Source organism: Neofelis nebulosa, chromosome 2 (assembly GCF_028018385.1).
Source record: "Neofelis nebulosa isolate mNeoNeb1 chromosome 2, mNeoNeb1.pri, whole genome shotgun sequence".
In the NCBI taxonomy this organism is placed as follows: Eukaryota; Metazoa; Chordata; class Mammalia; order Carnivora; family Felidae; genus Neofelis; species Neofelis nebulosa.
The window spans coordinates 126,589,689-126,612,688 of NC_080783.1; the positions used below are offsets into that span (position 1 = coordinate 126,589,689).

A 23,000-nucleotide genomic window follows, 5' to 3' on the forward strand; every position below is an offset into this window, starting at 1 on the left:
GATGGCCCCTGTCTTGAGGAGAGGCTTAGAGAAAGGAGCGGAAGTGGGGAGGAGGGAGGAGGTGGAGAGGAGGGCAGGGTGGGGTGGAGACCGGAACTGGAGGCTGAGACCCAGAGGAAAGGAACAGGAGAACAGAAAACCCGCTGGCAGCCTCTGCAGTTGGGAGTAGCCAGCACTTCCTGTGGGAAGTCCTTCTGGTGTTACCGGCATCCTTCCGCACTTACCTGTGCTCACCTCACCCATCCCCACCCCTCCTCACCCATCTCCACTAGGAGGGACTCTCCTTAGCCATGGCTTATAGCCAGGAACTGAGGCACGGAGAGGCACGGGGATTATCCCAAGTGCTCAGCACTAAAAGGAGCCAGAATTTGTGGGGGGCAGGCCGGCCCCAGAGGCCACACCTGCTGGCCTGGCTCGTACAGCAGTTTGGGTGCAGCCCTCCTGGGCTCATGCCAAGCTCCAGGGTGTGGAATCCAGGGTTTCTGAGGCCTCTGGGTTTGGTAAGAGCATGTATGAGAGCCTATCTTCTGCAGCTGTACCAAGAGACACCTGAGAGTCACCTCAGGGCAAAGCCACGTCCAGGGAGAGGGGGGAAGGAAGGGATTCAGGCAGGTGGCAAGAAACAAGGCTCCCAGCTCTTACTATGGGAAGTTTCCACTGAACTTCCTGGAATATAGAAGGTGTCACCACCACCGCCACCACCACTCCCACCCACAGCTATACCCCTCCAAGGACACCTAGGGACCTTGGGTCAGGAACCACAGAAATCTACAGAGCTCTGTCTGAGACTCAGTCTCTGTCTGCTCAGGACGTGCAGGGCACGGCGCCCTGCCATGCACCTGGCAGTGTCCCCCTGGCCAGGAGATCGAGTCACAGAGGAGTGAGCCACATACCAGCTGCTTGAAGCCAGGTGTGCCTTGTTCCGTCCTCTGAGAGCCAGTAGGGGATCACATGCTGCGTTTGAAGGGTGTCAGACAGCAGAGGGAGCTGTGGCCTCCACTCCACGGGCCCGGGGAGGGGTTCGTGGTGGGAGGAGGGCCCCACAAGGGCTTTCTCAGAGACACAGTGAGGGCTTGTGGAGGCCATGCCAGGGCAGCGGCTCAGTCAGCCTGGGCACATCCTGCGAGCTTCTCCTTGACTATCTTCACCTCCAACTTTCCCCTCCCCTCGTCCCGGGGATCCTGCCTGGTTAGGAGCTGGAGGACTCTGTTCCTCTGTCCTCCCTTCCCCACTGCTGAGAACAATTAAGCCCAGGACAGCCATTAGCTAGCACTGAAGGGCCTGTATTGATTAAGGATAATTATATTTACTCTTCAGCACTTTGAGGCCTGGTAGGAATATTTTTTGTTAATTTGCTGCTGCTTAGCCTCAGGAATAGAGACTGATATGCCCCCACCTAGATCTCCCCTACACACACGCACACGCATGCACATCCACACGCAGACACCCACGCACACACATCCACACACACATACATACGTGCATGCGCATACACATACACACACGCACGCACACGCATGTCTTCATTGTTGCTGAGTTGCTGTAAATGCTCATCCAAGTTCCACGGCATTCCGAGCTGTCCTTCCTGAAGCTTTTATTCCAGAAAAGAACGTGGAAATGGTGGAAGGAGGTTTATTTTCTTTTGGCTATTTTTGTCTTGGGTGAGAGGCATCGAGGAGCCCAAATTGCAGCAAAACACACACACACACACACACACACACACACACACAAACACACTCATGCACTATTTTCCTCCCTCCTCCCCAATGCACGTATTTTTAAATCCTATATTCTAGAAGGAAAGGAGATACAGAGGTGTCTCTTCTCTCTCTCTCTCTCTCTCTCTCTCTCTGCAATATTAGAACCCAAATCCTGTGAAGAGATAGCTCTGTGCCCCCTTTGTCACATGGGGGAAGACATATTACCTCCTCACTTCCTCTGGCCCCCCTGCCCTGCCTCCCAGGTAACACTGCTCACTCACTTTTGGTGTCTTATTTGGCCCAAGTGCAAACACACCTCCTCGCTGTTGCTGGGTCATGAGCACCTTTCTTCCTTTGGTAAACATTTACCAGACTGGGCCAGACATGGGGCTCAGGCCGAGGGTACAGAGGCAGGGGGTGCATCTCTGCTCTCAGGTGGCTCACAGTCTAGGGAGGGAGACCAGATAGAAAAAAATCACAGGTTCCTCACATGCTGTGGGTCCAGCACTTACCAGAGCTGCTTCATTACCCGGGGCAAGGAACTTCGTTAAGACTCAGTTTCCCCAGTTGTAAAACTAAGATGAAAATAAGACCCACTTCACAGAGCTGTGGTGACAGACGGCACCCGAGGTGGTGCATGGGGTATACTCAGCCACTCGGCCTGTGGCACATGCTCAGTAAATAATAGTAGCTATGCTTAATGAATGTCTACTATACCACAGGCACATTTCCTGGGGACTACCCCGTATAATAATCCTCATGAGACATTTAGGAGGAGATGGAGGTGTGGGAAGGCTAAAGAACATAATCCGGGTCCCACAGTAAGCTGAGATTCCACTCCAGGCGTTCTGGCTCTCTTGCGTGCTTTCTTGCTCTGCTACTATACCCCCATCCCCCGGCCCTCACCCCCAGGTAACACTGGCTCCCATTCTTTTATCAGCAGCAGAGTGTCATGGGTGCACAGAGGAAGGGTGCCTTACATAACCTGTCGGGGGGAGGGGGGGATGACATCAGGGAAGAGTTCCGGAAAGAGGATAAATGGCCTTTTTCCGGTAGAGGGAACTGTGTGTTCAGAGGCCCAGAGGTAAAAGAACACAGTGTATTCGGAGAACAGCAAATATTTCAATCTAAGTGGATGAGAGTTAGGGTGACCATATATCCCAGTTTGCCTGGGACTGTCCTGGTTTATACTATTGGCCCAGCTTAATTATAAATAGTATCGTGTTCACTCTCAGACAATCCCGGTTAGGACAATAAATTGTATGGTTGCCATACTTCCAGTGTGTTGGGCTGGAGACGTAGAAACAGAGCTTTGCTAACCCACCCAGAGACTCTGATTTTACTCTGAAGGACATGGAGACCCACCGAGGGATGAATTATAGGGAGCAAGGCTAAGGCCAACCAGACCTTTAGGAGGCAGTGGTCCAGGGGGAGAGTGATGATGAATTATTAAGGAAGCACAATCCACAGGCTTTGGCTACAGAGAGATCATGGGGTTCATGGCTAAGGGCATGGACTCTGGTGCCAGGCTCTCTGGGGTCAGATCCCAGGTGGCCACTTGTTAGCTAGATGACCTTGCGTTGGGTAAATTATTTCATGTCTCTGTATCTCACTTTCTTTGTCTCTGAATAAGGTATAATAATAGCAGCAGCTCACCGCGTGACTGAGTTAACCTATAAGGCAGTTGTAAGCAGTGACGGGTCAGGGATGTCCCGGTCTCTGGCTTAGGTCACTGGAATGGAAGCAGTCCTTAAGAACAAGAGGAGACATGAGGAGGAAGGACATGGGGATGGGAAGATCCTTTCAGGATATGCTGGATTTGAGGTGTCAGAGGTAAGAGGAAATACCAGATGGGTAGCTGGATGTGCCGAGTCTGGCATGCAGGGAAAGTCCAGGCTGAAGACTCTGACCTTGGCCCCATCCCCTACTTGATGGAGTAGGGGAGAAGTACCTGGAAACCCCTGGGAGCACTAGACTTTAAGTTGCCTATGGAAGGGAGGTGCCCACCAAGGGATCTGAGGCATGATCAGAAAGGCAGGAGAGAAACCAGGAGAGAATTATTTCCCAGAAGCCAAGGGAGGGTTGAATTTCAGCAAGGAGGGCGTTTTCAACAGAGGCATATCCCGCAGCAAGGCCAGCCAGTTCAGAGACGAAGAGCCACCTTCCGGTTAATCCATGGAGACCATCATGGCCTTGGTGGGCACGTTGCACTGTAGATGGCAGGGATTACAGTAGGAATGGAAGACAAGGAAGGAGAGGGAATGAGCATGGACCCCTTTTCAGAAGCTCAGCTAGAAAGGAAAGGGACAGTGGCCACAATAGCGTGCAGGGTCAGGAGAGGTGTGTTCGTCTTTAACGAGCAGAGCCTTGAGCTGGGGAGAGAGGAGTGGAGCCGGAGAGGTTGAAGATGCCAGATAAAGGCATAATTGATGGCACACAGTCCTGGAGGAGGCAGGAGCTGATGAGGTGCTGGCGTGCTGGCAGGATTAGCTGACGGGAGGAAGGCAGCCTTCTGTAGTGAGATGGAGGGGGAGAGATAAGGACAAGCGGGGATGCAGGTAACTTTGTGGGGGGGGGGCGTGCCGAGCACGCAGCTGGCACCCTTTTTCCCGGAACCTTGGAGGCAAGACTTCCAACGAAGGGAAGGGCTGGGGGGTAAGGGGGCTTGAGGGAAGGGTGCATCTGGGAAAGACCCATGTGGGGAATGAAAACAGTGTTTCCTGGGGGGCCGGGAGGATTGCTGTTGCCAGGGTGGTCCACATGGACCCTGCGGTCACCTCGGATGACAGCCTTGCTGGGGTTGGCATGAGATGAAATGCCATGGTTCTCAGTGAGCAGAAAGTTGATAAATGACGGACCAACAAAGGATAGAAGAAGTGTATATCTAAGCATCAGAGAAGCAGGAGGCTTTTGTAAAATTTGACAACAGAGGAATCATTTTGAAGCGGCATTGGTTATCAAGGAGGGGCCTCCCTGCCTCCTAGAAAAATGAGCTTTTCCTCCCAGAGAGGTCTGCAGGGACACGGTGAACTCGAAGGTGGAATCTGGGCCCAGTTTGCCTTTGCCTCGTTTTCCTGCCCATCTGGCATATTTGATAAGCTGTTTTAAAATGTCGGCTGGTTGAGAGTGAGTGAGCGAGCGAACCAGCGAACGAATGAATGCCTTGCTCCCATTCAGAGAGACACTTCCACCTGTACCCGTGTTTCTTGCTGTGGACCTTGCCTCTTTCCTGTCCCTGAGAAATGCCAGCTGAGCCTCAGCATGGGGGCCGCCTCTCTTCTCTGGGGCCATATGGGGAGCTGGAAGAAAGGGGCAGAAGGGGTGTTTGCTGTCACTCTTGGAGAGGACCAAAGTCCCAGGGATCGGGAGACCTGCCCGCCCACCCAGCTCCACTCCTATACCCCATTTTAACGCCAACATAGAATGACCACACCACGGTCCACCAGCACTTGGGTGTTTAGTAACTCTGAGTAACATTTCAGTGCATAGCCAAAGGAGCAGAGGTAATGTAGCATAAGGGGAAACACAGGGTCAATTGGAGGGGTGTAGGCTTTTTGCAACCGTAGATCTAGTTTCTCAACTGGATTTATTTTGTTCCTGTCACTACCTTCTACCTTACTCCCTAGCCTGGCACTGATGCCTTGATCAGAGAACCCTGAGCTACAGGGAAGAAGGCGCCTCGCTGGCTCCCAATGGGGCAAAGTGAAGCAAGATGTCCACCCAGGCAGGGAAGACCACAGCCCTCCTATCCCCAGAGACCACCCAGACTCCCACCAAGAGAGCGGAAACAGACTGGCTTTATTTTTAGCTCCCCTGTGAGCCCCTGAGCCCTGCCCCAATTTCTGGGAACAGAGAGCTTGGGGCCCTCACCATCTGGCCATAATGGAGAGACTGGGCGAACCTTATCTTCTCCTGCTGCTCACAGTGAAACACCAGGGGAACGCAGCCCTCTCCACGTCCACATTGTCCAGCCCAGGAAATCTACGTATTGGAGCCTCCAGTGGGACTGGAGTCTACTGGAACCACAGGATCAGTCCCATGCCTGGGGCTCTGCCTCTGGCAGGACCTTCAAGGGCCTTGCTATGGGAACCCCAAGCTCCAGCGACTGTTCTGACTATGCAGTCTCCTCCCCAAACCCCAACTACCATTTTTCTGAGTTTAGCTGGAGCTTCCCGTAGGACTGGAAACAAATCAATGACTCAGAGAGCAAAGGACAGTGAAAGTAATCAAAGAGGATCCCAATTGAGCTCATCCCAGACAAGGTAATAAACAGCATCATTTATTCATTCATTCAGCAAAGGGTGGAACTCAGGCCTAGAAACATGCTAAAGATGCCAGAAATGAACTTAAAACATAATCTTTGCCCTCAAGATGCACTGCTGTTGTTCTCTGTCCCCCAACCAGGACTCCTGGGATCCAAGGAGCAGAGCGGGGGGGGGGGGGGGGGAGCTGCGAGAGCTGGTGTTTCTACTTCCTACTTCTATTCTCTGGCAATGCCCCCTTGGTTCATCCTCTCTGCCACGCGTTCTCGGCCCGTATGCACAGCGGAACTGGGAGAGCACCTGTCATACAGACAGTCGTACAGATGGCTGACGGTGGGTGTCACTCACCTTGGCAGAGTTTCTTGGCATTAACCGGCTGCTCCATGGAGCCCCTGATGGTCTCTGTCCACCAGGGTGAGGACCCTCCTTGGAATCATTCTCTGCCCTGATCTCCAGTTACCCGTGCCTAGGCTGAAATATTTTTCCAAGTCCTTCCAGACCCAGCTGGGTCTTTGGCAGCCCAGATATCTCTCAATGGCATTTGCTCCCCAGTCAGAGCCTTGGTAGGTCTCCCCATGGATAGTGGTATCCCCTTTCTCACTCTTGGGCTCTGGTACCTGTAGGAGGTTCTTGCTGCCCCCAAGGCTGATCCTCAGAGGGACATTCAAATGGAGCAATTGAACTAAAGGACAGTGGTCTGGCCAGGGGAGCCACTTAGGGTGGGTGGAGAGTCTGGACCGCTGATGCCGACTTGGAGGTCCACACTGACTCCCCATCACCATGGCACTTCTGCCAGGAGTTCCGTTGAGCCCCACATCCCCTGTGAATGCCCAGCTTAGCAAGAGCAGTCCTGAATCCAGGACACCTGGGCCCCTTGCTGGCTGGCATTTGGGACCCAGATTGATGCCTGGATGGCCTCTTCAGGCGCTCTGCTTCCCAGATGCCCTTCTTCTCTCCAGAGTGTATTTCTGTGCGGCAAAGCCCCGGTGTGCTCCGGCACAGAGAATCCACAGAGAATCAGGAATTGTTGGAAATGGCATTATCTGGGTGAAGAGTTATCCCCCCGGCCCCAGGGCACATTGGGCCTAGCCCCCTGCAACCCTCAGCATGTGAGGACATACTTCTCCGTTCTTTCTTCTCTCCTCAACAGCCCCAAATAGGCAGAGACTAAAATAAGACACTCAAGTGGAAAGGCCAGGGAGGCTGGAGGAAGACCCATGTGACAGCGCGGGAAAGGCAAGTGAGCCGACCTGGGTTCTGCCCTTTTTGGGGGGCCTTATTTGGCAAGTGGCACTTTAGCGACACACCATTGTCTCATTTACTCCTCCCATCGGCCCCACAAATTGAGTATCATTATCCTTGTTAGAGAAAGGAAGCAACCTCAGGGAACTTAACTTGCGCACAGTCACGTGGAGAGTCGGTTAAGCACACTGATTCTAGAGAAAGCTGAGAAGCAGCAGTTCCAGAGGAGCAGTTAGGTTCTCCGCTGTCTCCCCACTAGCACAGAGAGTAGACGATAGACAGTATCACTTGTCATCTCCTGGGCCCTCCTGCCTGCCTGATGGCGCTCATGCCCAGAGGGTACAGCAAGGAAGGTTCTAGCTGCATAGGGAGAGGGGAATGCCACATGCCAGGGAGGTGCCTGCGTGTCTGAGATCTGTGAGCCAGAGGGGGTAGCCCAGGTGAGAGATCTGAGTGGGGATGTGCCACGACGAGCTGCCTGCCAGACGAGCCCAGGAGTATTGCCCCAGCAGCACAGGACAGAAGGAAATTGTGATAGGATCGCTCCCTAATTAAACACCTGCAGTATCGCTCTGCTAAAAGCAGGAGAGCTGACGTCTTTTTTTTTTTTTTTTGACCCGCTAATATTTTATTCCTTAAAAGGTAGAATGGGTGGGATACCTGGGTGGCTCAGTCAGTTAGGCGTCCAACTTCGGCTCAGGTCACGATCTCACAGTTCGTGACTTCACAGTTTGTGAGTTTGAGCCCCACATGGGGCTCTGTGCTGACAGCTCGGAGCCCGGAGCCTGCTTTGGATTCTGTGTCTCCCCTTCTCTCTGCCCCTCCCCCATTCGTGCTGTCTCTCTCTCTCTTTCAGAAATTAATAAAAAATTTAAAAAATTTAAAAAGATAGAATGGGAAAATAGGGGAACGGAGTCTAGATTGAACCGTGATCCACAGAAAAGAATTATTTGTTATCTGGCGAATGTTGCTTCCCCCAGGGGCAAAGACTGCATTTTGTTCACTGTGGTTCCCCCTCTGCCTAGGACAGTGCCTTGCACATTGGAATCGTGCAAATATTTATTCGGTGAATCAAAAAGAACAGGGATGGGAACCTGGAAGAGAGAGCCACATCATCTTAGCGCGACTCATAGCCAGGGAAGGGAACGCTGGCATTTGCAGACAGAAATTTGAGGTTTTATAAACAGAGAATCTAAAAACCTCAGTGGAACAGTAAGTTTTGTTCCAGGGCCAAAGGGAAACACAACTTAGAGGGTCGGGGAATTATAAAGATGAAATGTCTGTGTTACAGTCACAAACCATCTCTGAGAGAAAAAGGGAGGCATCACAAACAATGACTCATACGGGTTTGAATGAAGGGTGGATAACAAATCACTTTGAGGACGTGATGAAACTATAGCCCATTTCTCCCAGAAAAAAAAAAATGCACGTCAATACAAAATTTTGTGCATAATTTGGGGAGGGGTTGGAGACTTCATGTTACGGAGACCTAACATAAAGGGACCAATGAAGGTCCAGAGAATGCTTCTGAGGGCTTCCTGCTCGGAAGGGATCGGGGACACATCAGAGGACGGAAGGCATTATAACAAGGAGGGGTTCCAGGGGTCACCACACCCTGCAAGAACTATGTCTGAAAGTCTAAGCCCGGAATAAACATGTTTTTAAAAATCCAGACAGCAAAAAGGCACTTGGGGTATTTCTGTAGTTATTGCTGCTAAAAGCAAGGATTCAGGAATCAGACCCACCTGGTTTGAATCTCAGCTTTGTGATAGCAGACAAGCTCTTTAACCTCACCAAGCCTCGGTTTCCTTACCTGTAAAACGGGAGTGATATCTAATCTGGAAGGGTTATTGTAAATAATATGCTTGATAATGCCTGTCAAGTGTTTGGCTTAGTGCTTGGCACATTTGGTCTAATACATATTCATCATCATTATTATTACCATTATTCTCTGCTTGTAATGCCCTTGTCTCCTGTTCTATCAAACCCTTCAATAAAGGTTAGCTTTTAGTGGTTTTTGTTATTTTTAAGTAATGCCTGAAGCAGGAAAATGAACATGATAAAGGACTGCTCCTTGGGGAAGATGATGTAATATTAACTTTGTTCAAAAGAAATAGCTAACAAAAGGGAGTCCGGGTAGCACTGAAGGGCAGGCGAGAAATACAGCACATGAGCCTGTGTGGAAAACTGTGCCCCTGGAGGAGACAGAGAAAGGTAGGGCCACCCGCCTCTTGTTTTGGGAACAATTTTCTATCTGACGTGTCAGGAAGAATATATCTATCATCCTTAAGTGCGGTCAGGACTCTCAACCCAGATGCTTGATGTCCCAGGATTTAAGGAATTTGCAGATACGATGGCGGAAGCATTGCTTGTGATTGTTGAGAAACAACACAAAACAGAGGAGATGGGCAAAGATTGGAAAGAGCTTGCTTTTCCAAAACCAAGAATCCAGAAGCTCTGGATTGAGCAGTCTAGGATCAAACTGATGAAACTCTAAACAGATAGAGGGGTAGATTGCTCGTTTGTGTGCACTTAGAAAATATATAGATACCCAGGAGCTAGCAGAGGGTCACTAAAAAGAAATCATCCAAAATTAACATGGTTTTTTACTAGGTATATTTTTCGAGGATATTAGAGGAATATGATTGGCATATGATTGATTTCAGTAAAACATTTAATGAGGTCATTCCTTCTCACATTGTGGATAAGATGGAGAACTGTGGTCTGGGCACTGGTACAATGATGTGACCTCAGAAATGTCCCCTAGAATGCCAGTTGTGCCCCCCAAGTGCCCCCCAAGATTTCAGGAGAATCTCTTTAAAGGTGGTCTGTCCAATGGCTGTGTAAGTGACACAGAACTCATGCTCATAGATGCATAGACACCACCCAGCCAGGAAAGTTCAATTACCAGATGGTCACAGTGTCAGGATGCAAACAGGTCCCCAGCACCTGAAGTGATGGGCTTACTCTGAACAAAATATAAGGCAGACATGCAAGTGATTTCTGTAGATAACCCACCCTCGAGGAGACAGAGCGTAACTCCCCACTCCCAAAGTGCAGACTGTACCTTGTGACTTCCTTCCAAAAAGGACAGTGTCGCGAGGGGCAGGGACGATCACTGTAACCTCACGGCAGAGAAACCTGACAAACACCACCTCAGCCAGGTGCTCAAGGTGGACGCCAATAGGGACAAGTCATGTTGAGGGCATGATTCCATACCTCGGTATGATGTGATAACAGTGATGCTTTATCTCTGTGGTCCCCCTCCCCAAAACCTATAACCCCCATCTTATTAGAGAAAAATATTAGGCAATTTCTAATTGAGGACGTTCTACAAAATGCCTGGCCAGCGCTCTTCAAAACTGTCAAGATCATCAAAAAGAAATGCTAGGACACTTTCACCCTCTAGAGGAGCCTAAGGAGATATGACAACTAAGTATAAAGTAGCGTCCTAGATGGAACCTTAGGTAAAAACTCAGGAAACCTGAATACAGTATGGTCTGTGCGTAATAATCATTGTGGGGAAATGTAGCACATTAACATGTAAGATGTTAGTAACAGAGGAGACGGGGTGTGGAACTCTCTGTACTATCTTCACAGTTTTTCTGTAAATCTAAAACTATTCTGAAATCAAAAATGCTTATTTTAAAAATGCAATGGATGTAAGTGTAAACTCCTGCTTTTAACATAAAAAATGACTTATAATGTAAGTGTATCTTGGGGGACATCCAGATTAAATACAGCTTATGAGAAAGGCATCCCAGGCTTTCTGTCGACCACATCTCAGTGTCTGGCGCTGGGCAGCACGGCTGTAAGAGGCCGCGAAGCCCAGTGCTCCTCCAGCACTACCTCCAGACAGCTTGGCGGCTCTCTACTACTCAGACCACAGGAGGACTCTCAACTCTGCAGCCCAAACTTCCTGGGTTCAAGCCCAGGCTCTACCCCATTCTAGCTGTAGGAACCTGGCCAACTCACTTAATCTCTCGGATACTCGGTTTCCTCATCTGCAAAGCAGGCAAACAATGATGAATGCTTCATAGAGCCATTGGCGGAGCAAAGTCCCTGGCCCATGCCAACTGCTCAGGAGGTGCAATTCTGTGGGCAACAGAGGTCTGACTGGGGCAGGGCAGGATCTCTGCCTTATTTTTTGAGGGTAAACCTTATTTCAGAAGGGTGTTCTGTATCTCAGAGAATAGCATTAGATGAGGGGAGTGATGGGGAACTTGTGATATTGACCTTGGAGAAACACCAGACCAGAGGAGCTATTGCTTCAATGCAAAGTGAGAGCCAGCAAAGGGAAGTGACAGTCTTCGTGATTAATTTACTGAAACCCTAAGTACCTCCCTAAGCCTTTCTGGATCTGTGCTTCTTTATCCTCCATGTACAGATAAGGACACATTTTGGTCAATTTTGCAGGGTAACTGAGAGGATAAAATGCGTTAATAAATATGGAAGAGCACTGAATGAGAAGCAACTGTTGTTAGTAAGTATATGTTTTATGAAAACTACCTTAAATGTATATTTCTTGTGGTGCCGGCTCACAGAGGTTGGGCAAGAGGCCAAGACTATGCTTTTTGAAACGCTTACTTTCCTAACTGCAAAGCCATCAGGGGCATGTCAAGAACACAGGCTTCTCTTCAGGGACGGAGTCTCGCGTTGCGAGCTCTCGCAGAAGTGAGGGCTGCACTGGAGACAATGCATAGGCTTTGGGAGCTGATCCAACTTCTGGGAAACTCAGTGTCCTCCCCTGGGGGACGGAGAGGATGGTGTCAACGTCACGTGGCTGCTGCGCGGTGGCGCGCATGCGTGGGCCAGCCCACCGTCGGCGCGTAGTAGGTCGTGGTTGCTGTTGTAATTTGGCGTCACGGCAGGTCTGTGGCATTGGTGGGGTCCCGAGACCCCCATCACTCTGGCCTGTCAGGTGGAGGGGTCGCCATCCCTGGGGCTCCGGGGTCAGTACGGGAGAGCCCACTCCCGCGGAGACCAACCACAAGGCCCAGAGAAACATCGCAGAGGACAAGGTACAGGATCTGTGTCAACGGGGTGCAGATTAAGAAGAAGAATCCATCCTGGATATTTCAAAACCACCTTTTATGGAGCTGTTAACAGTCAATGAGGTTCTGAGTAAAAATCAGAGCCCAGAGGGAACCAGATTACTGGGAAGGAGGGGAATTGGGTTGGTGAGAAAGGTGAGGGGGTCATTGCAAAACGCCCCGGTGGTGATTGTGGCATGGAAGGAACCACGGGGAGAAGGCAAGCGGCCCGAACTGGCAGCGCCCAGTCCCGGAGGCAGCGCTGTGACGGGGACACAGCAGAGGGAGTACCGTGACTTTGTCCTTCGGGATTCACGGTCACTTGTCTCCTATCTCAGACGCCCGAAAGTCTCCCGTCCAGCATCCGCCCATGTAAATGTCAGCATCATTCAGGGCATGAAGCCACGCATTCTGCCCACATCTTACGCCAGAGATTTCTAAAGATGTTACCACATGCCTTTGGAGAAAAACAACAACAATTGTATTAACAATTTTTTACAGAGCCTGGAGGTACAATAGACGGTGACAGATGGATCTGGATTTACATAAAATGACACAGACGCTGATTTTCTGAATATTTTTGCTAAAATCAACAACAGCTAGAATGGATCACCCCCACCACCACCCAACCGCTGCCAAACAGGAGAGCCAGCGCTCTGTGAGTGCCTGGTTCACAAAGCTCAGGAGTTAAAGTCTCATTGGGTTTGGCTGACTCCCTCCCACAGCCCCCGCCCAGCACTGTTTCCATCTCGGCAGGCTGCTTTGGATGAGCCTAGAATCTGAGAAACAGCTCTTAGCTTCCCCCTTAGATGGACCAAACACCCTCCCAGCCACCAGGGTCCAAGCTGCTGCCTGTCCCTCTGGGTCAACGCGACCCCACTGGTTGCAAATGAGTTGGCTTATCTGTACCCAGAACAGGGCCCCACATTTCAGGAAGGATATTGACAGACCGAAGCAGGTCTGAGGTTGGGCACCTGGATCATGTCCTGCTGGGGAAGCAGCCTGCTCCTTGTCTCAAATACCTGCACAGTTGTCATATAAAAGATGGGATAAACTTCCTCTGTGTATCCTCAGAAGGCAGAGTTAGAACCCAAGCTGAGGAGAGGCAGATTTTGGCTGGATCCTGATGAAGACTTTCTCCCCATTGGTGCCTCTGATAATCTGATTACATGGAGAAGTAATTCATTCTTCGTTATGGCAAGGGTTCAAAGACTAGATTATCACCTGTCAAGGTTGCTGTTGCGGGGTTCCACTTTGGATGAAAGATCGGTTGAGAAGATCTCTAAATTCCTTTCCAAGCTTCAGACGATGTGTTTGTGTGTTCTCAGTAAGTAGAGCAGAAACTGAGGATCATGGTTTAGCTGGAAAGAACTGAGATTAGTATGTAGAACTGAGATAAATTCCTCAAGTTTAGTAAGTCTTGAGTTTTGGTTTTAAGCTCTTGTTTTGTTTTCCAAGCTCTTTTTAACAGAAGGAGCAGTAAATCTGAGTCTGAGCCACAGGACCAGATTTGGCTCCTATTTGAATGTTTAAAGACACCTGCTCTTTATAGGAAAGCTCTCTCCAAATTCCAGTGGACATCAGTGACTACTTTCATTCCCTGGGCCTTATCCTCGCATCCAACTTTAAGGTGGTCACAGGAACAGGGAGAGAGCTGGATGAATATACCTAACCCCTTCCATGGGTCAAAGCCTTGATCTTGCCCCGTGTGAAATGGCAGAATAGATAAATGGAATTAGGCCCATCCAAGGGGCCATCTCAAATGACTTAGAGCCCTACTTCCCCCTTTATCAAAGAGGCATCCTTGCCTGTGGGTAACCAATCTTCCTCCTACTCTTAGCCTGTGAGCCCTGGGCCCTCGACCCATAACCTGGACAGTTCATTTCCCTCCTGTAATAAGCTCTGTTCAGGGCTACGTCTTCTTGGGTTTTCTTCAGTCTTTTTCAGCTTTTTAAATCAGATTAGTTTGTTCGTTTGTAAATGTTTTCAGTCACCGCTGCCCACCACCGTCTTCCCTGAAGGCCTACCTACACACCAATTATCAGCTGTACATCCAGAGAGATGCCCCTCTGAATTAAGAAATTGATAAAGAGGGGCTCCTGGGTGGCTCAGTCGGTTAAGTGTCCGACTTCAGCTCAGGTCATGATCTCACAGTCCAGGAGTTCGAGCCCCGCATCAGGCTCTGTGCTGACAGTTCAGAGCCTGGAGCCTGCTTCCGATTCTGTGTCTTCCTCTCTCTCTGTACCTCCCCTGCTCATGCTCTGTCTCTCTCTGTCTCAAAAATAAATAAAAACGTAAAAAAAAATTTTTTAAAGAAATTGATAAAGAAAATGGTATCGAGAGGCTCTATTTTAGACTCCCTGGCCTTCGTGTATGGACAGCAGAAGGCACAGTGCTTGTGCCAGAAATCAGCACCGCCACCATTTGGACAGTGTTCCCCTTAATTTGTTCTCTTTTCTTCGTCCAAAAAAATTCTGGCTGGCTTTCTGCTCTTACCTTGACCTGTCTGAATTTCTTATTTTGAGCATGATTTCTAAGGAACTGAGGACTTGTTACAGGCTTGAAGCATAATTTCAGGCAAGACGCCTCTCCTTCTTGGCCTCAGGCTCTTTGCCGTTGAGCCATTGATGCCCCTGTGGGCCACATTAGGAAGGGCCACTCATTAAGGATACATTGGATGGCGACAAAACAGTTGCAGGACTTCGAGCTGCTCACAAGAAAGGGAAAGGTCTACACTAATCATCCCAGAGTCTAAAAGGCTTCCAGCATCTGTCAAGATTCAAGTGTAAACTAGGCGCCATAATTGGGCCCTAGTATCTCTAGCAAGTTTTCCTGACACCTCCACAGAGTAGTGGATGGATTAGAAGTGGTGTCAAACGGCGAGCCTGTTAATGTGCAAAGCAGAGAGGTGTCGAAACTGGCAAAAAGCAAAGCCTCCATTTCTTCTCAATCTCCATAAAAACGAGTGAATGTAGATGCTTGGCTGTCACCAAGAACCAGGGACCAAGGCCAGTTTGGCAACACTGCCGATGTGTGGTCCTACTGTTTTCCTGGCTCTCTCCCCTCTTGCCTCCCACCTGCCCCTGAAACTTTAATTACCTCCTGGACCCAGTGTGATGTCTGCTTGCTGGTGGTGAGCTGGAAGAGGGAGGAGAGATGGCTCCCCTTGACATACAAAAGCCCGTCAGCCTTCACAGCAGCCATGGGGAACAGAGTGGCTGTTTTTAGTTATAAAGACATCTTGGTGGGGAGATTTACCAAAGATGTATTTATACCATTAGAAGTACACCTCCCTTCGGCCTAGTTATCTCCAGTACCACATTTGTCATTCTGCCACTGCATTCCAGGGGGATTCGGGTGGGGTGGGGGTGGGGGCTCTATCTGAATTGAAGCTTGAGTTTTTAGATGGAGCAGTTACAGGTCTAAGTAAAAAGCAGGACCTGGGACGCCCTCCGTAGCCACCTTTCTCTGTGCCGGTCCTAGAAGTAGTTTTAGCTGTCCCACACTTGGGGAAGGTGGTAAGGTTAGGCACATCTTCAGAAAAGAGTTGAAGGATTCGGACACTGCAGAAATATAAAATTATAGAAGAGATGATGGGAGAATTGCATTAGTGTTTATTAAAGTTAACTTGGATTGACAAAATCATCCTGGAAATTCTTCTGGAAGTTAGAAAGCCTCCAGAAAGAGAACAAAAAAAAAAAAAAAAAAAGAATCAGCAGATCTGATCCACGTTGTCACTCAACATCCCAAGCTAGTGGCAGAGTTAAAAGCCCCTTTATGTCTCTGTGCTTTGCACATACACATGCTTGGGACTGCGTACACCCGCCTTTGAAAGACGCCTGTTGTTGGCTTCCTGATCATCAGCCAGGGAGGTCCAGGGCCAGTGCAAATGAAGGTGGTGCTTCCTGAGTCTGTGACTTCGGTCGCCCGGTTCAGTGGGGTTCTAGAAGTGAACCACCAGCCCTGCGCACAGCTCTATGCTCTTGGTTCTGGAATATAAAGGAGAGAGATTCTAACCCCTGTGCTCCAGGAGATTACAGCCTTGCTGAAGAAAAAACTTCAAGGTAGTGCCACTTACACACCCAGCACTTCCCACCCCTGGCTGCAAGGGGTCTCCTAGAGAGAGGTTTTTTTTTAATGCATATGCCTGGAGCCTGTGAATCAGAATCTGACTGTGGGCTGGACCCAGAGAGCTTGTGTGTTTTAAATGTTCCCCCAGGTAATGCTCACAGAGCCTGCCCAGCACAGATCCGTGGATCTACATTTGGGAGCACGGGGACTGGGACAGTTGGCGCCTTCCTGGAGGAGGTGAGACTAAGTGGTACCTTGAAGAGAAAAATATAATGGGCGGGCCGGCAAAGTTCAGGAGGAGCAAGAAGGAGGAAGTAAGAGTGAGGTGGGGCCTCAGGGCAAGAGATTTGAGACTGCCCAAAGAGAGAAACCGACATCCATCCGTCCATCAGTTACTTTCCTTCTTCTCTGAGAAGGAAAGAGGGAGTTAGCACAGCCATCATTAAAGCAGAGTGAGTATCACAAACCTTTGAGGCCAGCAGGGATGCTGCCTGAATCCATCCACCACAAATTTCTCCGATGTCCTATTTGATTATAAAATTCATGCAAACCATGCTTATTTTAATATAAAAAAGAACATTTTCCCACATCTTCTAGTTTAACAGAGTGGTTTTCAACCTTTCTGGTCTCAGAAAAATCATCAAGGACCCCAAAGAGCTTTTATTTATGTGGGGTATATGCAGTACTAGAAATCAAAACTGGAATTTTTAGGGGCGCCTGGGGGGCTCAGTCGGTTAAGCATCCAACTTCGGCTCAGGTCATGATCTCATAGTTCGTGGGTTTGAGCCCCACATGCGGCTCTGTACTGACAGCTCAGGGCCTGGAGCCTGCTTCGGATTCTGTGTCTCCTCTCTCTGCCCCTCCCCCACTCGCGCTCTGTGTCTCTCTCAAAAATAAATAAATGTTAAAAAAAAACTGGAATTTTTAAAGTATTTAATAGCGTGTGTCCATTAATTCATTTGAAAATAATAAATCCATTGGGTGTTAACATAAATTTTATGAAAAATAGCTATATTCTCCAAAATAGAACCAGGGGGGAGAGTGGCATTGTTTTACATTGTTGCAAGTCTCTTCGGGGGGGCGGGGGGGAGGGAGGTCTGACTTAACAGGAGGCAGGTGGAGTCTCATACCTACATCTGCATTCAGTCTGTGGTTATGTGTGGTTTTAGCTGAGGCAGATGAAGAAACCCCAGACCCACACAGCAAGGCCAGGACCAAGGTGGGATCAGCAGAGCACCTAGGAAACACAGTCAAAGGAGGCACCTCTCTGAGAGTCGGCCCAATGCAGGGTCGGCCCTGAGAGTGATGGAGGGACTTCTCAGCTTGTGTGCTCCGGGAGCCTGGCACACAGATACTAGTACCGAAATGGCCTTGTCAGGTAAGGGTGGGCATTCTTCTTTGACGCCACACCAAAACTCAGCAAGGATTGCGCACGTAGTTGCATTGTGGAACCATACCGATGTACTTTTTGTGTCCTGTCGACCTTAAAATCTATTAGTCATTCTTGCATATTCACTGACCACTTTGAAAGGGTCTCAAGACTCTTGGGACTGCACAGACCATCACTTGGACAATTGCTGGGTTAAGAGATGCTCTAGGAACTGCAAGGAAGTTCCCGTGGCTGGAACGGAGACAGAGGCACAGAAAGTGATGAGTAGATACAGGAGGCTTGAGAACTGAGCTGGGATCAGACCTTATATGCTACGCTAAGAAACTGGCCTGGATCTGGAAAGCTACAGGAAGCTGTGCAAGAGTCTTAAGCAAGGGTGAGATGGGACCAGATTTATATCTTTAGATTCATTCTTTGCTCAACTGATATTTATTGAGCTCTTGCTGCGTCCCAGGCACTGGTGATGATAATGAACAGAGATTTCTGCCTTTGTAGAAATGGAGCCCACATGGAGCATCAATTTTAGTGGGAATCAGAAAATTAAAAAATATATAGACATATAGATCCACCCTGCTGGCAGTAGGGGATGGGCTGGCAGAGATTTAGACTGAGGGAAGAAGGGTGCAGACTGTCATAACGATGTCCAAGGGATGATGGTGACCAGGCGAGGGGCAGGGGAGTTACCTGGGAGGGCACATGAGAAGGGCAGAAGCAGCGTTAAAGGTGCCGTGAGCCATGTTGCCATGTGGGAGTCTGGGTTGGTGCCCAGCTTGCCACCTCAGACAGGCAGTTGGGTGCCCTGTCCTCTGATACAGTGCCCCCACAGGGAGAAGCATTTGGCAGAGAAGGACAGTCCGCTGAGTCAGCAACCTGTTGGGCTTGAGGTGCCTGGAGAGTGGGGCCATTCAGGTGGAGACGTCCAGTAAGTTGTTGGATTGTGTGGGTCCAACTCCCAGGGCGGAGGGCTGGGCTGAGGACTGATATGTAAGAGTTATCACTTATTCGGGTGCTGAGCGGATAACGTCACTGAAGAACAGTGCTCAAAGTGAGGAGAGAGCACCCCCAAGGGACACGGCTACCTATCCACCTGTTCCTGCTACCTGCCTTGAGTGCAACATGTCTAAAGTCAGCCGTGTTGTCGCCACCTACCCCTGAAGACTGTCCTTCCTCTTAGCTAACAAAGCCAATAACCATGTCACCGTCCCCCCGCCCCCACCCCCTAGAGATGCTCTCCTAGGGCTCAACCAGCATGGCTCCATGATCCACCCAGCTCTCCCTGCCTTGCCCTCTGTAGCCTTAGACTGTTCTGCACTCTTGCATTCTGTTCCAGAAAGCCCACTTGCATTACCCCTGACATTCTCACCAGAAGCTCGTCTACCTAGATAATCCCTACTCATTCTTCAAGACCTGCCCGAGTGCCCCCTTTCATTTTAGGTCTTCACCCCTCCACCTCCAGCCACACACAACTACATGCCGTCAGACGTATTTGGTCATCTTCCCCCTCACTTCCCGTTCTGCCTCGCCAGGACGGCATTCTAACGCCCGTGGTGCTGTGGGGCTTTGCCGTGCAACAGCAAGGGGTATGTTCATTTGTCTTCAAGTGGCTCTAGCTGCCTCAAGGCCAGAGGGGATCCAGGATGGGGTGTGAGCAAGGCTGTAAGCATCGCAGAATTCAAAGACAGGGGGAGGCAGTGCCTTGGTTCCAAGCGCCCCATTTGTGCAAAGACAGTCCCTAGCTGCCGCGTCTGGGTGGCCTGCTTAACTTGAGCATCTGACTCTTGATTTTGGCTCAGGTCATGATCTCACAGTCATGAGACTGAGCCCCAAATCAGGCTCTGTGCTAACAGCGTAGAGCCTGCTTGGGATTCTCTCTCCCCCTCTCTCTCTCTCTCTGCCCCTCCCCTCTGCTCTCACACGTGCTCTCTCCCTCTCTCTCAAAATAAATAAATAAACATGAAAAAAGTAAAAAAAAAAAAAAAAAAAGTCCACAGCTTAAGCTGGGTGGCAAAAGGGGGTGTCCACAGCAATGAGGAAAGTCAAGTGTCCAGACGAGGGGACAGAAAGCTGAGCAGAGCTTCAGGGCTCACTCCATCCCCTAGCATACCGGGCTGTGGCATGTGATGGCTCACAGAGGTCCCCTCAGGCCACAGTGAAGACCTGTCCTCTCAGGGTGGACCTAGCGACTGGGGATTGCCAAATCTTCTTGGGTGACGTAGAACAGATACCTCAGAGCCCTCCAACCGGAAGTGTGGCCCAGGCAGCACCTACAGCATCTGAAGCACACAGATGGCATCTGTGGCGTCACTGCTTGGGGTGACGGTGAGGGAGCTGGCCCAGCCAGGGCAGCAGGTTCGCGCTGTCACTAACGGGAGATGAAGATCCGTAGTATAAATGCACTCTTTTTCTATTCAAACAAGAACTGTAACAAGCTAAAAGCCGAGACAGAAACCCATAAAGCGAGACAATTACTATGAGACAGCCACAGGTAGATGGAAGCGAAAGCTGGGTCCCATCTTTGTTCACAAAGCCCCAAGGACATTGTATGAATGCCAAGCTCTGTGAGGGAAGGAAAAAGCCTTTGTCGGATCTTCCTGCATGCACCAGACACAGCCCTGAGCCCAGCGAACGTGGCGGGAACCGGGATCACTGGGGGCGTTGCTTCCCATGCCCAAATGTGCCTGGTTGGCACACGCTGCTCGCTGCGGAGGGGCGAGCTTGGGACCCCACATCGCTCCTTTGGAGGAGTCGCTCCCAGTAGCCCCTGTGCAGAAGGCAGGTGCTCCCCACCACCTCCAGACACCAGTGCTCAATAGTGAAAAGGAAATGGAATAGAACAACCCGGAAACTGTCCATCTTTCTTCTTACTCTTCTCTGTCCCAAGGCTCTAGAGAAAGAACGGCCGGGTCCCCTCCTGGGTCCCTTGGAGCCCCATTTCTTCTTCCTCTGCTCAGCCCTGGCTCATCATCACCATGTCCCAGAGCAGAAGGGAGAGAGGAGCTAGATAATTACCAACACCACGCACCTGAGGGAGGGGGCAGCAGAGGGAAGTGGAGACAATGTATATAGACTTGGGAGTCAAGTAGGCTCTGCTCATTAAAGTTATAAATCTCTCTGAGCCTCAGTTTCCTCATAGACAAAACGGGTATGATAATGTACTGGCTTCATAGGAACGTTACAACGAGTGCATAAGGTAATGCACACGAAATTCTTAGCCTGGTGCTCGGCATATACTCAGTGCTCGCCACAGGTTAGCTATTGCCACTGTGATTATCTGTCCCTGCCCTCCTTAGGCCCGGGAATCCCTATACCTAACTTACAATGTAGGCAGATATCAAACTGCCGTCTGCTCAGTGTCTGGGGCGGGGGACGGGGGGAGGTCGCTGGGGAAAGCCCTGATTCCTGTGCAAGATGGGTTCCTGTTGTACGAACGCACTGCGGGTCACGGAGCCAAGCGGGGTCACGGGATGCAGTGGGCGCTCACTCAGTCTCCCCCTCCAGCCAGCACCTGTTGCCTCCCCCTCTCGCCTGGGCATTTCCTGTTTGCCGCCTCCTGGCCTCACTCCAGGAAACTCCTGCTCACCTGCATGCACATCTGTTCTCTTAGTAGCACAGCCTATGTCTCCCAGCTCTGCGACACACTTGGGCAAATTACTTATCCACCCTGTGCCTTCATTTTTTTCATCCGAAAACTGGCAGTAATAACCACGCCAGCCTCACAGGGTTGTTGGAGATTAAGCCAGGTGATTCATGTGCAGCACTTAGAACAATGACTGGCATATTTTAAGTGATTTTTTGGTGTTAGGTGTTATTGTGACAGAAGGTCCATGTCTCCTATGAGTAGGGATTTGCTCTAGGGTGCCACTGTCCTCTGAAACCCTGAATGAATTCTTCATCCTTAGGAATCTTTCAGGTATTATGAATTCATTAACATAATAAACCACCTGTGAGTGACCTTCTGCCCTGAATAAGCATTCACGAGAGAGAGTAAAAAGCCCTGAACCACACCTGAGGGCGTAAGGCCTGAACATCTCTATGTGTTCATGATAAGGGACGGGGTGGGGTAGGGGGGCAGTGCACTCAGGTTCACTCAACGGAGACCCATGATGCATGACAGCAGATATATATCCTAGACTTTAAAGTTAGAAGTGAAGTTATTATGGCCCCATGGCTGCAAACTCCAGAGGAAAACATAGCTCACAAGGTGTGGGTGACTTTAAAAATGAAATTATAGCAATAAAAATCACATATAATTCCAATGAGGAAGAAAATGGAGCAGCTAAAGAAATCAATGTGGCTATATGGGAAATGTATAATGAACCCAGATTTTAAAAGTCACACTGGGAAAAATATATTTGCAGCAAATATTGGATAAATGGTTAATATCTTTAACATATAAAGAGCTGGTATAAATCAATAATAAAGCCCCTGAGGCATAATGGGAAAGGGAGCCAAAGAGATGATAAACAATTCACTAAAAAAAAAAATAAAGTCAGTTTTCCAAAAGATGAAAATTTTTCAGTTTTATTAGTGATCAAAACAAAAATTCAAACAACTAAAGAGCTACTCTTGCCTTGTCAATTAGCAAATTCATAAAAATTACTTTCCATTTTGATTTTTAATGAATCTGAATAAATCTGGTAAGGGTGCAACATATAGTCCCATTCAAACCTTGCAAGTAGGACATGGTACCCAGGAGAGGCACTTCTTAGATCTATCCTCAGGAGACAGAGCTGTTATTAATAATGTTCGTTGTACAAGCAAAAGAAATAATCAACATGCAGCATGATGTTTGTGATGAATTCATCACAGTTTAGGAAGAAACAAGAGATAAAAATCACATGGATAGGATGTTAACAACTATGATTTTTTTAAAAAATATTTTTAATGTTTATTTTTTTTAAGAGAGGGTGCAGGTAGGGACAGACAGAGACGCAGACACAGAATCCGAAGCAGGCTCCAGGCTCCGAGCTGTCAGCACAGAGCCTGATGCGGGGCTCGAACTCAGGAGCCGTGAGATCATGACCTGAGCCGAAGTCAGACGCTTAACCAACTGAGCCACCCAGGCGCCCCCAAAAGCTATGTTTTTTAAAACTAATAATAAAAACTGGTAGAGTACAAAATACAAATGGTGGTATCTTTGGGTAATGGAACGATGGACAATTATACTTCTTTCTGCTTTTCTGCTTAGTGATCAGATTTTCTGCAATGAGCAGGCATTACTTTTATTATGGAAAAAATAAATGTGATGTGAAAATACTGGAGATAGGAAAAGACCTGGAAGAAAGCTTCCATAATTGAAGAC

At 49.3% G+C, this 23,000-nt stretch overlaps 1 protein-coding gene across 2 annotated transcripts in view; it reads left to right on the top strand.

Annotated features, from left to right (window-relative positions):
* Positions 1-23,000, top strand: part of KCND3 (potassium voltage-gated channel subfamily D member 3) — a 209,817-nt gene that overhangs the window by 140,371 nt on the left and 46,446 nt on the right. The gene's annotated exons all lie outside the window — the stretch shown is intronic.